At 43.4% G+C, this 14,931-nt stretch overlaps 1 long non-coding RNA gene across 1 annotated transcript in view; it reads right to left on the reverse strand.

Annotated features, from left to right (window-relative positions):
- Positions 1-5,534: 5,534 nt before the first annotated feature.
- Positions 5,535-14,931, reverse strand: part of LOC143843664 (uncharacterized) — a 35,919-nt gene continuing 26,522 nt past the window's right edge. Inside the window, exon 4 of the long non-coding RNA XR_013233638.1 lies at positions 5,535-9,727. This is a non-coding gene — a long non-coding RNA (uncharacterized LOC143843664). The remainder of the gene's footprint in view (positions 9,728-14,931) is intronic.

Below are 14,931 nucleotides of genomic sequence, written 5' to 3' on the forward strand. Positions count from 1 at the left end.
TTGGAAGAATCATTCCTGTGGCAAGTTATAAGTTACTGTAAGATAAATCTTATTCTAAAAGTCAGATGGGCAACTGAGTGTTGGCACAAGCATGGATTTTATAAGCTGAACACTCACATATGCTTGAATATTTTTGAATATCTGAGAGGGATGCTTGCATAGAAAGTGTCTGCCCTTCACGGTGCACTATGCAACTCCACATAATATTTCATATATGTATTTTTGCTGTAGCTTCTAACTCTTCTTCAGCAAATACAGGAGGGGCAGTGTCTGTTGGGAAGAATGCGATACGGGTTATTCTCTAGATCAGTGGTCCCCAATCCCCGGTCCGGGGACCGGTGCCGGTCCATGGATCATTTGGTACTGGGCTGCAGCTCCTCCTCGTCCTCCTCCCCGGCTGCTGCCTCAGGAGCTGCTCTGTCATTCTGCTGCCGGCTCACCGTGCTCTCCGGCAGCCGCCATGGCTGGGGCTCCCCCTCAGCGTGGTACTGCGCAGCTGCTGCTGGCAGTGCCACCCAGCTGGTGATGGGAAGTCAGGGGTGCCGGCGGGAAAGCAAGCAGAGCAGGGGCTCAGGCAGCAGTGATGTCTCTCGGCAAAAGACTACCTCACCCCCCCCCCCGGGCCTCAGTGAAATTGTCAAGCATTGACCATTCCCCAGTGATAAAAAGGTTGGGGACCACTGCTCTAGATTAACTTTCCTATTTCTATTATCATTACAATAGAGACCAGGGGATGTTCCTAGAACATCATCATGTGGAGCTCATTTTATTTTCCATGGTTCAGTTCCTGAAAAGCAGGAAATTTGAGCTGGGGGCTGCTAATTCCCCAACTTGGGTGATATATATATATTATATTTCTAAGAAAGAAATTTTGAAAATTTTTACACTAGCTGAACATTAAACTACCAAATTATATGTATTTATGTGGCTTGCCTACAGGAACTTTTCCTGATCTTGAAAGGATTTTTTGTGGTTCAGTCATTTTTGGTTAATGTTCTGCAGCACTACACTTCTGCGTCTGTTAAGATTTTCTCAGGGAAACGAAGAGAAAAGTGGACTACTCAACAAATGCAGAAATGCTTCTTCCATTAGAGTAGAGACTTGTGGAAGTCCTTCACCCCAGGCTATCAACAGAGGTTAGAAAAAGTTCTGCTTTTAGCTATCCCATTTATGATTTAACTTTTCAGCACTCTTACCACTTATCACATTTTTCAAGGTCACCCTCTAACACTGCCTCCCCACTTCCCAAATCAATAAAAGCAACATCACACTTTTTTCAAGGAAAAAAATTGTTTAAATTCAAGTGCCACAGAGGAAATTGTATTGCGACATCTCGATAGAAGGACTCAGTCTGGTTCCTGTTGAAATTTATAGACCCTTGGTGAATGCAGACTTTAAGGAGATCACAGTGTAAGTGAGGTCAGCAAAGCATTGAAGCATCAGGCCTCAAAACTCATTGACTTTTCTGAGGTTTAAGTCAAATATGTGTTAATGCAACATAAGAAACCTGGTGGACAAGGACTTTACATATGCCCAGTAACTCGAAGCAAATTCTTACTGAGTAAACTTTTTTCATAGAATTAGCAATTAACTTGTGATTACTTTGAAAAAGTACGGACCTGACGACAGCCATCATGACTGAAACTTAAGTACTGAACAAAGGGGCAAATCAGTATCTCTGGACAGCCAACAAGAGGGCAGAGAGGCCAAAGCATCCCCTGATGTTGCCTCCTGCTCTGAGATTAGGAGAATTATTGCTTGTGCATGTGGAGGTTCCCCTCCATCACCTTGGCTAGTAGCCAATGATGGATTTATCCTCCCTGAATCTATCTACTCTTTTTTTAAAGCTGTTTATTCCTGTAGTCATCACTATATCATCTTGCAGCAAATTGCACATTTTAATCTCTCCGTGTGTAAAGTAGGATTTCCTTTTGTCCTGAACCTACTGCTCATCAGCTTCATTGAATGCTCTGAAGTTCTAGTATTTTGGGAGAGGGAGAAAAATTATCTTTATCAACTTTTTCTACCCCATGCATAATTTTATAAACTTCTATCATGTCCTCACCTAGTTTTCCCTGGTTTAAACTGAAAATCCCCAGATTTGCCAGCCTTTCTTCACAGGGAAAATGTTCCAACCCCCTAATAATGCTGGTTGCCCTCTTCTGTACCTTTTCCAGCTCTGTGATGTCCTTTTTGAGATACAGTGACCAGAACTGTACACAGTATCCCAAATGAGACATACCACAGATTTATATAGGGGCAATACAATATTGACTTTTATTCTCAATCCCTTCCTAATAATCCCTAACATAGAATTTGATTTTTTCACCATTACAACACACTGGATTAACACTTTGAGTTATCTACTATGATCCCAAGATCTTTTTCATTCTCAGTCTCAGCAAGTTGCCTATACTTGAAGTTGGCATTTTTTAATTCCAATGTGCATTAATATATACTGTTTGCATAATTAATTCTGCTTCTGCTGGCCATGGAAAGATCAAGAAGTTATGTGGGAGATGGAAACTCTACCTCTATCATCTGGCTCCTGGAATTTCATTTTGCATTGTCCAGAGAGTTCCAGGGTTGAAATGTGCTTTAGGGAGGAAGGATTAAAAATCCAGTTTCCATAGTTGTTTCTGTACTAATCCACAGGTTATTTAGATCTGAGTACTTTCCAGTGTTTTTAAAGTGATACAAAGAATGGCATCACCAGATTAAGCCAATTCAATATAGATATGAAATAAATAACAATTTAAGAGGAAATGGAATCTGGCTATGTCACACAGCATCAGCACACAGCAAATGCTTTTCGATACCTTCATTCCACAGCACTCATGTGTTTAGGGTTGGGAAATACCTGGAAATTTTGAAGGTGGAGCCTGAGGAGAATGGTGTTTAGGGCAGGGTCAGACTTCAATGAGGTATAATGCCATAGAATCCATCTTCCAAAACAGCCAATTCTATGGTTGAAGTGATCTCTGTCTCCTGGAGATCAGTTGTAACAGCAGGAGATCTTCAGAAACCACCTGGAGTTTGGCAGCCCTAAGTTTAAGGTCTTCCAGAAGGACCTGTGCAGTTGTGCCTATCTCTTGATTCATCCAGCATCAAAGACACAGACAGGACCAAAGTGAATGGCCCTGATGTTTTGAAATGTTAAAGCAGACCACAGAAAAGTACTTCCGCATTGCTGCTGCAGTATTCCAAGGGCATCACAGAGGGAGCAGATTTCATCGCAAAGTGCTCTTTATAAATACCAAAGCAATCAAACCCTCCTCCAATGTATGAGAACAATGTAGAGTGACAAGATGGGAAGGCCATTAGCTACCCACGACAACATTTCATCTTAGGATTTCAGGAACGACTATCACGTTCCATACCCTGTCCCGTGGTGATTTATTTGCCTTAAAATATTTCCTTTGCTTCAGTTTCCTCTGTTTTCCTCATGTAACTTCATAAAATCCTAATGCCCTCTTAAGAACAACAGCTGTTTAAGTCTGCTGCTTTAGTATATAATCCTCTCATTCAACAATGCATTCTCTGCTAACGCTGCAATGCATTGGCTGTGGGGCCTTGCCAAGAAAATATACCCAATACTCAAATGTCTGTTTTCTTTTGGTGACATGCCAACTGATATGCTCCACTGTGCTCTACCACTTAGATAAGTATTCAAAACATGCCAAAACATTCCGCAATTTCCCTGTCTCTCACAAACCAGGAATTATCCCAAATAATGGATTTGGAATGCAAGGGCAGTAAAACCATAATATGCCCAAACCATGCTAAAGGTCAAAATGTCTGGCCCTGGACAAATGGGGGATAGGGGGGCTGCAGTCATAGCATTTAGCTACAGAATATTATCCTCCTGGGATTCTGCTTAAGAAAACCCTGAAATGCTGGTGGGAGGTGTGAATAAATGCATGTTAACAGTCCCTCTCCTTCTGTACAAGAGAGGAGGAAGTTATGCAGTAGGTTTCCAAGCTCACCTTTATGCAAATGTTAATGAGGCTAGGTAGAGGTGATTGAGTCAGTTTCCCACCCACCCCTAGCAGAAAAATAGTGTTTGGGAGGTTTTAAATACTAGACCAACTCTTTGCCGGGAAGTGGCCCTTTGACTCAGGTGACCTGGACAGTGGGAGGGACAACTGAAATGATAAAATTTCCTGTCCACTTGGAAGACGGTTTCTCTCTCTTTTTTTTTTTTTGCACTGGATCCATCAGAGGAGTCAGATCTCTGGCAGTCTGGAGGGGCAGCTATTGGTCCTGAGGTCCCTTGTAGAGCTGCAGCCAGCTTAAAGTGAATGGGAAGGGAAGCTGGGAGTTCTGACCCTCTCAGCAATCAGTCCTGTATAAAGATCAGTGCTGGTGGCAGAGAGAAGCCTCTCCAGTATTTGGCGACTCCCTGGAGTAGGCAGGGCAGAATAGGGTCTGCAGGCCAAAGCAGATCTATTCTTCCACAGAAAGCATAAAGAAAACATGAAATATATTTAAAATATCATAGAGCAGGGGTAGTCAACCTGTGGTCCTCCAGATGTGTATGGACTACAATCCCCATGAGCCCCTGCCAACGTTTGCTGGCAGGGGATCATGGGAATTGTAGTCCATACACATTTGGAGGACCACAGGTTGACTACCCCTGTTATAGAGGGAATCAACAATATACAGAAGCAAATTCTAGATTTAAAAAGTCTCGTTGCAGTTTTTGAAATGTTATTATAAGAACATAAGATCAACTCTGCTAGATCAGACCAACTGTCTATCAGGTCCAGCATCCAGTGTCACACAGTGGCCAACCCATTCCTCTAGATCATTGGTCCCCAACCTTTTCCAGGTTGAGGACTGCTTCCGGGGGTGGGGGAGAGCTGGTGCCCCAGGCGCCGCACACGTGTGGCTGTGCTGCACAAATGTGCATGCGTGGAGCTGCCGTGCATGCGCATTTACGCCCAACTGCAGGGTGCAAACATGTGCGTGTGGCAGCTCCCCACAAGCACGCATGCGCAGAGATGCCACGCATGGGCGTTTGCATCCACAGGGGCACAAATGTGCATGCACAGCAGTTCCGTGCATCCATATTTGCATCCACTGGCATGTCGGCGGCTGCACCTGCGAGAAGCTAGCCGTGCCTGGTGAGAAGCTAGCGAGAAGCTAGCCGTGGCCTGGTGTGCTTCTCGCTGTGTATGGGGGGGGGGGGAAGAAGCAGGCGCGGCCGCTGCAGCCTGGTACCAAAGCCTTCTCGGCCCAGCACCGGGCCGCAGACCAGGGGTTGGGGACCACTGCTCTAGATGGCCAAGAGCAGGGCACAGAGGCTGAGACTGATGTCCTAGAACAACCATGTTGGAAGTGTGTGTAGTGTGGTTCTCAGGAGTAAAATTTACTGTGTCCAGTGTGGGTATTCCCAAGTAAATGTTCACAGAATGACAGCCTAAATTTGTCTTCGACATAGTTTACAGCTTCACAGTTGGATCCAGACTGGAATGAAAACAATGGAATGGTTGTCTCTGGTTTCAGGAGGCTTTTAATAGGCAGCACTTTAATTTGCGGGACAGAAATCCAAACACAAATTATATATGATTGATTGATAATAGATTTAAATCCATGATCATCAGATGACTGAATTGAAGGGGGAAAAGACACATATGGGTACTAGGAAGCTACAAAAACCAAATAATAGCCATTCAAAAAGATTGGTGCAGGTAAGATTTGACAGGGTGTAATTCAAGGTAAATAAAGTGACTGATTATACACTGTTCCCATTTGCCATTGCTTTGGCTTTGTATACCACAATGATCTATAATTGGGTTTGAATTTCTATTTATGTATTGATTTCAATTATATATTTGCCTTCCCACCATATGACATGTCTGAGGTGGCTTTCAACAATGAATCAGTAATTGAAACAATGACCAATAACAATAATAAGCAACAGAATCAAAGTTAAGATAAACACAACACACTGTAAAACTACCAGGATGGTTCTAAAGAGTTTATGAATGCCAGCAGAGAAAATAGCACAATAAGCAAATAAGTCAAAGTATAATAAGAAGTGCAAATGGTAATACCATAGTTTTAAGCATCTAGCAAAAGCAGCTTCAGCAAATTCATTAGAGAATTAAAAGCATAAAAAATGGAGCACACGTGGGAAGTTGGTTAAAACCACAGATGGCATATTTCTATTTGCGATGACCTGATGAAGTGCTTAAAAGCAGGGGTAGTCAAACTGCAGCCCTCAAGATGTCTATAGACTACAATTCCCATGAGGCCCTGCCAACATGGACATCTGGAGGGCCGCAGTTTCACTACCCCTGGCTTAAAGCATGCTGTGGTGCCTATAAACACAGAGTGATCTATACATGTGAAGTGACTTTGGCAGAAAGATAGCTAGGAGTGCAAGGTCACCCAGTCAGTTTCAGTGCTGACCAGGAATGTGAACCAAGGTCTCTCAACTCCTACACTCAGTCCATCATACCTCACACTATAACCTCAGATTATGTCATCAAGCCTACAATTATTTCCTGTCTGCCCATAATCTCAGGGCCATTCCGCACTCGTTCAAAATTGCACAATGGTTGCAAATTGAAATCGCTACTGATTTGCTGTTATGCACAACGCCGTTGACAATCTGCAACACTCCTGAAACCGATCTGCAAAAAGCGCTTCGTTGTAGCGCTTTCAGGGAAGTCCCAAAAAGTGGATTCACCCTCCGGAAAGCACTACACTCTTGCAACCAATCTGCAACACTAGCGGGAAAGTTCTGTGCGTTACCATTGTTGCGGTTTCTGCAAAGTCCCTCCCCCTGGCTCTCTCCTCTGATCTTCCAGCGAAGCGATCGCCATTTTTTTTTCTCAGAGCAAGCGGAGATCAACGCACCGGCAAGCCTTCATTTACCCAGCGAGGCTTCCCCGGCTGCAGTCCCTCCCCAGAGCTGTTTAAAGTGACCAAGCACCAAGCAACACACAGCCCTGTTTGCTGGTTTATTTTCCCTTTATTTTTCACTCTATTTTCGGCTGAAAATCGCGCCCATGCGGGGGGGGGGTATTTTTTTTCACTCGGGGGGAGCGTGGCAACGATGAAACGGCAGCTCAAACACCACCTGCTAGCTAGATGGGTCTCTCCGTTGCAACGAATCAATGCAGATTCGTTGCAACGTGTTTTTTTTTAAAACCTTCCTTAAAGGGAAAGGGGCTTTTTGGGAGCATGATAACGGCCGCCGATTGGCTGCTCATTTGATTGACGGCCAGGGGCGGGACAAAGCTCGGCAATATCGCTTCCTGGCTAGCGATTTTTACCGAGACCGGAAACCAGTTTGCCAAACATTTGTAATGGGGTTATAATGCTGGGCTTTAGTGATGTGATCAGACACTATGGTCAGATACTATATAGACCAAATCCTGTAGTCAGCGTCTTCCCCGTGTAGTAATTGTGTGCAGCCCCAAGACCATGGAGTTTTCAAGGCAAGTGATAAGCAGAGGTGGTTTACCTTTACCTGCCTCTGCATAGCAAACCAATCTTCTTTGGTGGTGTCCCATCCAGGTACTAACCATGGCCAAACCCACAGCTTGTAACTTCTGACAAGGTTAAGACATTCGTGGATATTGAGGCTGCACCCTAAGTGATGGCTATTTTACAGATATAAAGTGGGCACCAGGATGGATTATAGCTGCTAGATTATACTACAAGACGTCTATGTTCTATCATTTGTTCTATCATTAAGGGATGGAGAAAAATGCACTTCTTTGATAATTTGAGCCATCCCCACGATGAGTTGTTACAATGCTGTCTGTAACTATAATAAAAGGCCTAATGACCTTTTGGCCTTCACAATTTAAGGGCCAATGAATGCTCCTGCCTGTATCATCCTGCTGCCTGGTTGGCCAGCCGCCCATTGGCTGGCTGCCCAATCAGGCTGCGTCTCCCGCCCCTAACTACTGCGTACAATAACTTCACTCACTTTGCCTCAGACTGCTGATGGGTGCTTGGTGAGTGAGCTGCCAGGGTTGCATGGGGACCCTTAAGGTTGGGCTGGTCTAATCTATTCTCTCTCATGGCTCTCCCAGTTCTCTCAAAGCTCTCTCATCTCCATCTCCATCACAGGGTGTCTGTTATGGAGAGAGGAAAGGAAGGTGATTGTAAACTACTTTGAGACACCTGGGGCCTGCTGGGTTGCTGTTGCCCACTCCCAGTTTTCTCAGAGCTCTCTCAGTACCACATCCCTCATAGGAGTCTACCGTGGGGAGAGGAAGGGAAAGGTGTTTGCAAACCACTTTGAGATTCCTTTGGGTAGCAAAAAGCATGGTACAAAAATCGAGATCTAAAGCATGTGGGCATATAACATTTTATCAAGATTAAAGAAAATGGAGTCAGAAGGAACAGGGCAGCCACCTCTGTATTGCGACTACCCCATGTGGATTAGGGCAGTGGGATTTTCTGTATCTGTGGCCTAATTCACACAAGAACAGAAATGAGGTTGAAAGCAGAATGGGGAGGAATGGGCTGCCATGTAATCTCCCCCTAAGAAGAGTTTCCAGTCTGATTTTCCCTTCACATATCTGAAGACATGTCTTGAAAGCTCATCTGGAACCATGAGTATGCCCTTACAGACTGTATGCCCTTTCTCTTCCTACCGCAAGCTCTAGTGCCCGTTGTATTCCTTGATACAATGGGTTTTGCCCCTAGTTTTAAATATAATGGCTAAGAAATTTTCCTTGTATGATTCCATTGTGGAGGGGGGAAAATCCAGAATTTCTGTCAAAGTTATTTGGTGCATACTCTGTATTTATGGCCCTCTGGGGATACTGTCATAATAATACTATATAATAACAACATTATAATAATTATCTATTGAACTACAATTGTTTAAAGTATTTCACAGACTTTATTTTGGCAATCCCTATAACATCTCTATTAGGTAGATCAGTATTATTAACTCTATGTTGCAGATGGTGGTGCTGGGGCTGACAGACAGTAGGTTCTTCAAGTCTACCTAATGAGTTAATGGCTGAAGTAAAATTTGAACTAGGGATTTCCCAGCTTAAGCAACCCTTTTTAGCCACAAAACCAGAACAGATATTCAAGTGTGTGTTGCTCTTCTACCTTACCACTTTTATGACTAAGAGGGGATCTAATAGTCATCTTCAAGTATTTAAGAGACTGCCAAATAGAGGATGGAGCAGAGTTGCCCCAGAGGGATGTCTAAACATCCGGAAGAAGTTCCTGACAGTTAGAGCGGTTTCTCAGTGGAACAAGCTTTCTCGGGAAGTGATGGATTCTCCATCTTTGGAATTTTTTTAAACAGAGGCAGTATAGCCATCTGATGGGGAGGCTGATTCTGTGAAGGTTCAAGGGGGTAGCAGGTTAGTGTGGGTGGGCAATAGGGTTGTGAGTATCCTGCATATTGCAGGGGGTTGGACTAGATGACCCAGGATATCTTTTCCAATTCTATGATTCTATGAATCTATGGCCTGTCTTTATTTACTTATTTTGTATCCAATGTGCCCTGTTTTGTAAACAAAGAGCAGATATGAAGTAGTTTGTCAAATGGCAATCAATTACAAATCGTCCAGTGACTTTCAGATACAACACTGAAGCTGAAAACAAACGGACGGCTTTTGCAGAAATTTTCAGAAATTACTCTTACTGGGATCCCTGATCCCTGAATTCATGGTATCCAAACTTCTTTGTGCAAGTGTGGCAGTGTGAGGTTACCATCTGGGGAAAGCTTTCAGAGAATCTGCAAGGAAGGAACAAAGAAGTAGGTGCTAGCGGATCAAGGGAGGCACAAGGGACTTACAGCAGGGATGAAAAGCTGTTTGTGGTGCTGGGAAGATTGCAGAGCCATCAGGGAGCCATCTGGGAAAAATCATTTTATTTATAACTTAAGTAATAGCACAAACCATGTAGCAAATCGATTTGCTGGTGGATACCAGCTATTGTCTGTTTGTCCAGACAAATAGACTCTCGTTTTAGTGTACTCCAAAGCAGTAATAACAAGGAAAGAACACAAATTTTAATTATGTTTTTCAAAGACTCTGTAAGTATTGAAGACACACACAATTTTTTTTTACTAACTTGCTGCTGAAAATATGTCATTAAAAGCTATGAGTCTGATTTTCTGCTCTGCTGCTTGGGATATTAACCAAAATGATAAAGCATTCATTCTTTGAGGGAAAATAAGTGGAGGGAAATAAATGCCGAAGGTCTCAAGCTGCAGATATTATTAGAATGATACTGTACTGAGAAAGTTCAATGCCCTTCACTTGTTGGTTTCTGGTATGCTGAAAGCAAACGCTGGTATGAGAAGCCAGAATGACGAATTTTGGGAGTGATCTAGGGAAACATAAATGACAGATCTCTGCAAGGAAGTCAAAAGCTCCGTCAATCCAATTTTTTTTTAAGTACAAATGATGCTTTGTTTTCAGAGTTTTTCTTTGTCGACATGAACATGAGCAGTATGTCAGCTTCAGCTGCTGTCGGCAGAATATGCATTTGACAAGAAACGCCAGGATGTAGGCTTTCATATCACAAATGATTCAAATTAATTTGTGCTTTCCTTCACTTGTTTCTTCCCTAATTCTACAAGCTTGACTTCCTACCCAGTGAAACTTACATTTATTTGCAATCTCTCTGCTTACACTCTGCTGAACAATAAAAGAACAATAAACTTAATAAAAAGCCCAAGTGATTGGAAATTGCTATGGGAATGGCAGTCCAGTATGAAAGCTATAAATTTACTTGTATGCTCGTGACATTGTCAGCTAATTTTTATGAAAAGCCCATCACAGAACATTGCGCCAAAACACTGTGATCACTTGCATGTCACACATCATACTTCCCCTGATAACAAAATACAAAACGCATCATAAAATGATGCTTCAAACCACAAATTCATCATGAAAAGACTGCTATCTTCAGTAAAGTTCGTTCCCTGACCCTGTCTTGCACCTGAGTATTGAATTAATCATTTTCTTTCTTCTAACATTAAGAAATGCCCCAGTGGCATTTTTGATGAAATTTAAAGCAAATTAAGACCACCAATGTATAATGTCATTAGCTGTTTGACTGATACTGCACAGCACCTATCTACACAGCCCTTTGAACAGTGACATAGGAAAGCAAATCCAAGGATCTTCAGGACTGGTAATTCTTGACATGGTTAGTTTTTCTATTTTCTTTTTTGTACCTTCAGAGAAGTGAAAGCACCATATCTGGAGTGAGTTGCACCGATCACTGTAGGCTTTGTCATATCTATCAATAGTCCCAATATTTTGACTTAAATGGCAAAAAAAAAAAGTATGGAAGTATGGAAGAGAGTCATATGCAGAAACCTTTGGTTCTATTACAACCATTACAGGTCTTCTTTGAGAGAAATCGCCTTAGGTGGGCACAAGGTCACAAGATTATAGGCTTAGTACCTCAGAGAAATTGGGTTGGAAGCTGACAGTGTAATTCTTTTAATATAGGGGACATATGCCCCAGCCAACCGTCTAGCCGCAGCATTCTGCACTAACTGCAGCTTCTGAACATTCTTTAAGGGTAGCCCCAAGAAAAGCACATTGCAATAGTCCAGTCTAGGTGTAACTAAAGCATGGGTCACCCTAGCTAGATCTGACTGAACTAAGAACGGATTCAGCTGATGCATCGACTGAAGCCGGGTGAATGTCTCTTCCTCTTCTTCCTCCTCCTCCTTCTGCTAGAAGGGCCCTCCCAAATTCTGAGGGGAGAATATATGTACAACTTTATATGTACAATCTTAAAAAAAAATTAAGTACTGAATGTACTAATGGATGTCAAAACAGGCCAGAATCCTTTCTCAGAGAAATTGTTTGTCCTGCAGATTATAACATGGTCTAATTCTCTTTTGTGAATGTCATCTGATATTAACTTCCAATAAATGCACAATATGTTTTTCATCTCCCTCTTGGTGTGGCAGTTCAGTATCTTAGGTTACAGCACTGCACATACCACTGCTGAGAAATAGTTGGGTCACAAAAGTTGCAAGTAGGACTATTTTTTTAAAAAAAAATTGACAGGTCTGGCAAAATAGAAATGTAAGAAATCTTGGTTTTTGTCATTGTGATAACATGAAAGGAGCTATTTCACAAAGAGGGAAAAAATTAAATGACATGACATTGAAGATGTTTACTTCTTTTATCATATTATATATGAATCTTTTATAAGTTTTCCATGGACTATATTAATTAAAAATTAGTTCTGGGAATATTTTTATGGTGCCTAATAAGATATTGCATCAACACAAATTCTCAGAGATTATTTTAAATTTGAAATGCAGAGGTCCCCCTGAGTATGTAGAATAAAAATTTTAAAAATAATATTAAGGTATTCTCTGGTACATATTTTAAGACTTGGAGGTAAAAATAAAAGTGATTTTTATTAAATATATTTCATAGTGTTCAGCTCTTAGATAACTGTTATTAAAATGCTTTTTTTTTGGGGGGGGGCTATGCATCATAGAATCATAGAGTTGGAGGTGGCCAAAGATCATCTAGTCCAATCCCTGCTCAATGCAGGATCAGCTTCAAGCATCTCTTACAAGTGTTTGTCCAGGCACTATTTGAAGACTACCTGCGAGGGGAGCTCACCACCTCCCTAGGCATCTGATTCCAATGATGAAACTCTTTTACTGTAAAAATATTTTCCCCAATATTCAGCCGGTATATTTTTACCCATAATTTAAACCCAGTATTGTAAATTCTGCCTTCTGCTGCCAACAGAAACAGCTCTCTGACCTCCTCTGACAGCCTTTCAGATTCTCAAAGAGAGCAATCATGTTCCCCATCAATCTCTTCCTCTCCAGATGACATTCACAAGTCCCTCAGCCTTTCATCATAGGGCAGGGATTCCCAAACTGGGGTCCACGGGATCTCTGGAGGGGGTCCCCAGCCTTTCCCTTCCTGCCTTAATGGACAAGCTAGGGAATCAGTTGCTTCCATTGCTCCCCATCCTGATCATGAGTGAGGTCTCTCATGGTTTTTGCACCTGGAGGGGGAAGAGCCAGCATGCTTACTCCCACTTTAAACCACCTCCTGTCTCTCTCCCCTCAGTCCTCCTCAAAGCTGCCTGTTAATGTGGGCAATGGCAGGGAGGCGTGGCCAGGGGGTCATGGCTGGGAGGCATGACCAGCTGACACCAATTCCAAGGTTCTGTGAAGCCTGAAAAATTATTGCAGGGGCTCCTTTACAGTCAAAAGGTTGAAAAAGGCTGTCATAGGGCTTGGGCTTGAGGCCCCTGATCATTCTCATTGACCTCTTCTGCACCTGTTCCATTCTGTTTACATCCTTTTTGAAATGAGGCCTTCAGAACTCCAGGTGCAACCTGACCAATGTGTTGTACAGTGTGACTATGACATCTTGCAGTTTGGATGTTATGCTTCTGTTGATATACCCTAAGACAGCATTAGCCTTTGCAGCTGCGTCACACTAAGTGCTCGTATTTGCTTACAGTCCAGCCATACTCCAAGATCTTGTTCACACACATTATTACCCAGTATATCTCCCATCCAGTATGTTTGCTTCTCCTTTCTGTTATTCAGATATACAATTATGCACTTAACCTTGTTGAACTGCATCTTGTTCACAGCCATCCACTTTTCCAGTGTGTTCAGACTGTGTTGAAGTCAATCTATTTTCTGGGGTGTTTGTTCCCAAATTGGGAGGAGTCATGTGTATTTTGTAGGAGTCATGTGTAATGTAATTTGTTTTTCCACCACCTCATTCAAATCATTTATAAAAATATTGAAAAGTACCAGGTGTAGAACTTAGCTCTGGACACCTCCCTGTGATTAGATGAAATGCAATTGACAACTACTCTGGGTGCAGTTCTATCCATCTAACCATGCTAGAGTCCAGTCTGCAGTCCTCAAGTTTACCCATTTACTGAAATCCAGGTACACAATATCAGTGGCATTCCACAATTCAGCTGACCCATCACTTGAACAAAGAAGGAAATGAAGTTGGTCTGGTGGAACCTGTTTGGGACAAAACTGTGCCGACTTCCCTGGACCACCAAGTTGTCCTTAAAGGGATCACAGGCTGACCCATTTAAAATCTTCCCCTATATCATCCCTGGGACAAAGGTCAGACTAACTGGCCTGTAGTTTTCTAGGTCACCTTTCTTCCTTTTTTGAAAATTGGGATAACATTCACCCTCCTCCACTCTTGTGGCACATCTCCCATCCTCTAAGACAGTGGTCCGCAACCTTCCGATTGCCACGGACCGCTGCTCTGGAGTGGCGGGAGAGGGCGGCTCGGGGCCCCGTGCACGCGTGGCAGCCCGAGCGCAAATGCGCATGCGCGGACTGCTGCGCACATGCGTTTGCGCCTGGCAGGGGCGCAAACACGCGTGCGCAGCAGTTCGTACATGCGCGTTTGCCCCGCCGCCATGCTGGCGGCCGCGGCTCCCTCTCCCAGCCCCTCCAGGCCGCCAGCAAATCGGCTGCCAAAGCGGCCGATTAGCTTGCAGCTCGGCAAGCTTCTCTTCCCCCCCTCCCGAAAAAAGAAGCTTGCCGGGCCGTGAGCTTCTCGCTTCGGGGGGGGGGCAGGAAGAGGGAGCTGCGGCCCGGCGCCAAGGCCTTCACGGCCCGGCATCAGGCCGCGGCCCGCGGGTTGGGGACCACTGCTCTAAGATATCTTGAAGATGATGCTCCAAGCTCTCTAGAAACTCAGGTGCACACCAAATGACCTGGAGAATTTATACATATCTAGTGCAGCTAGGTCCATGCCCTTCTGTCCATGTCAACCAGCAGCCTGGATTCCATACCATGCCCACTATCATCTTTAGATAGGCCTATTTTCTTTTCCAGATGAAAAAAAAATGAAGCAAAGTAGCCATGCCTACTTTGAGCCTTTCTACTGTTTTTCTGCACTCTTTTTGAGATTCTCCATTTTCAAGAGCAAGACTTAGGGCACAATCCAGACA

This window comes from Paroedura picta, chromosome 8 (assembly GCF_049243985.1).
Source record: "Paroedura picta isolate Pp20150507F chromosome 8, Ppicta_v3.0, whole genome shotgun sequence".
Taxonomy (NCBI): domain Eukaryota; kingdom Metazoa; phylum Chordata; class Lepidosauria; order Squamata; family Gekkonidae; genus Paroedura; species Paroedura picta.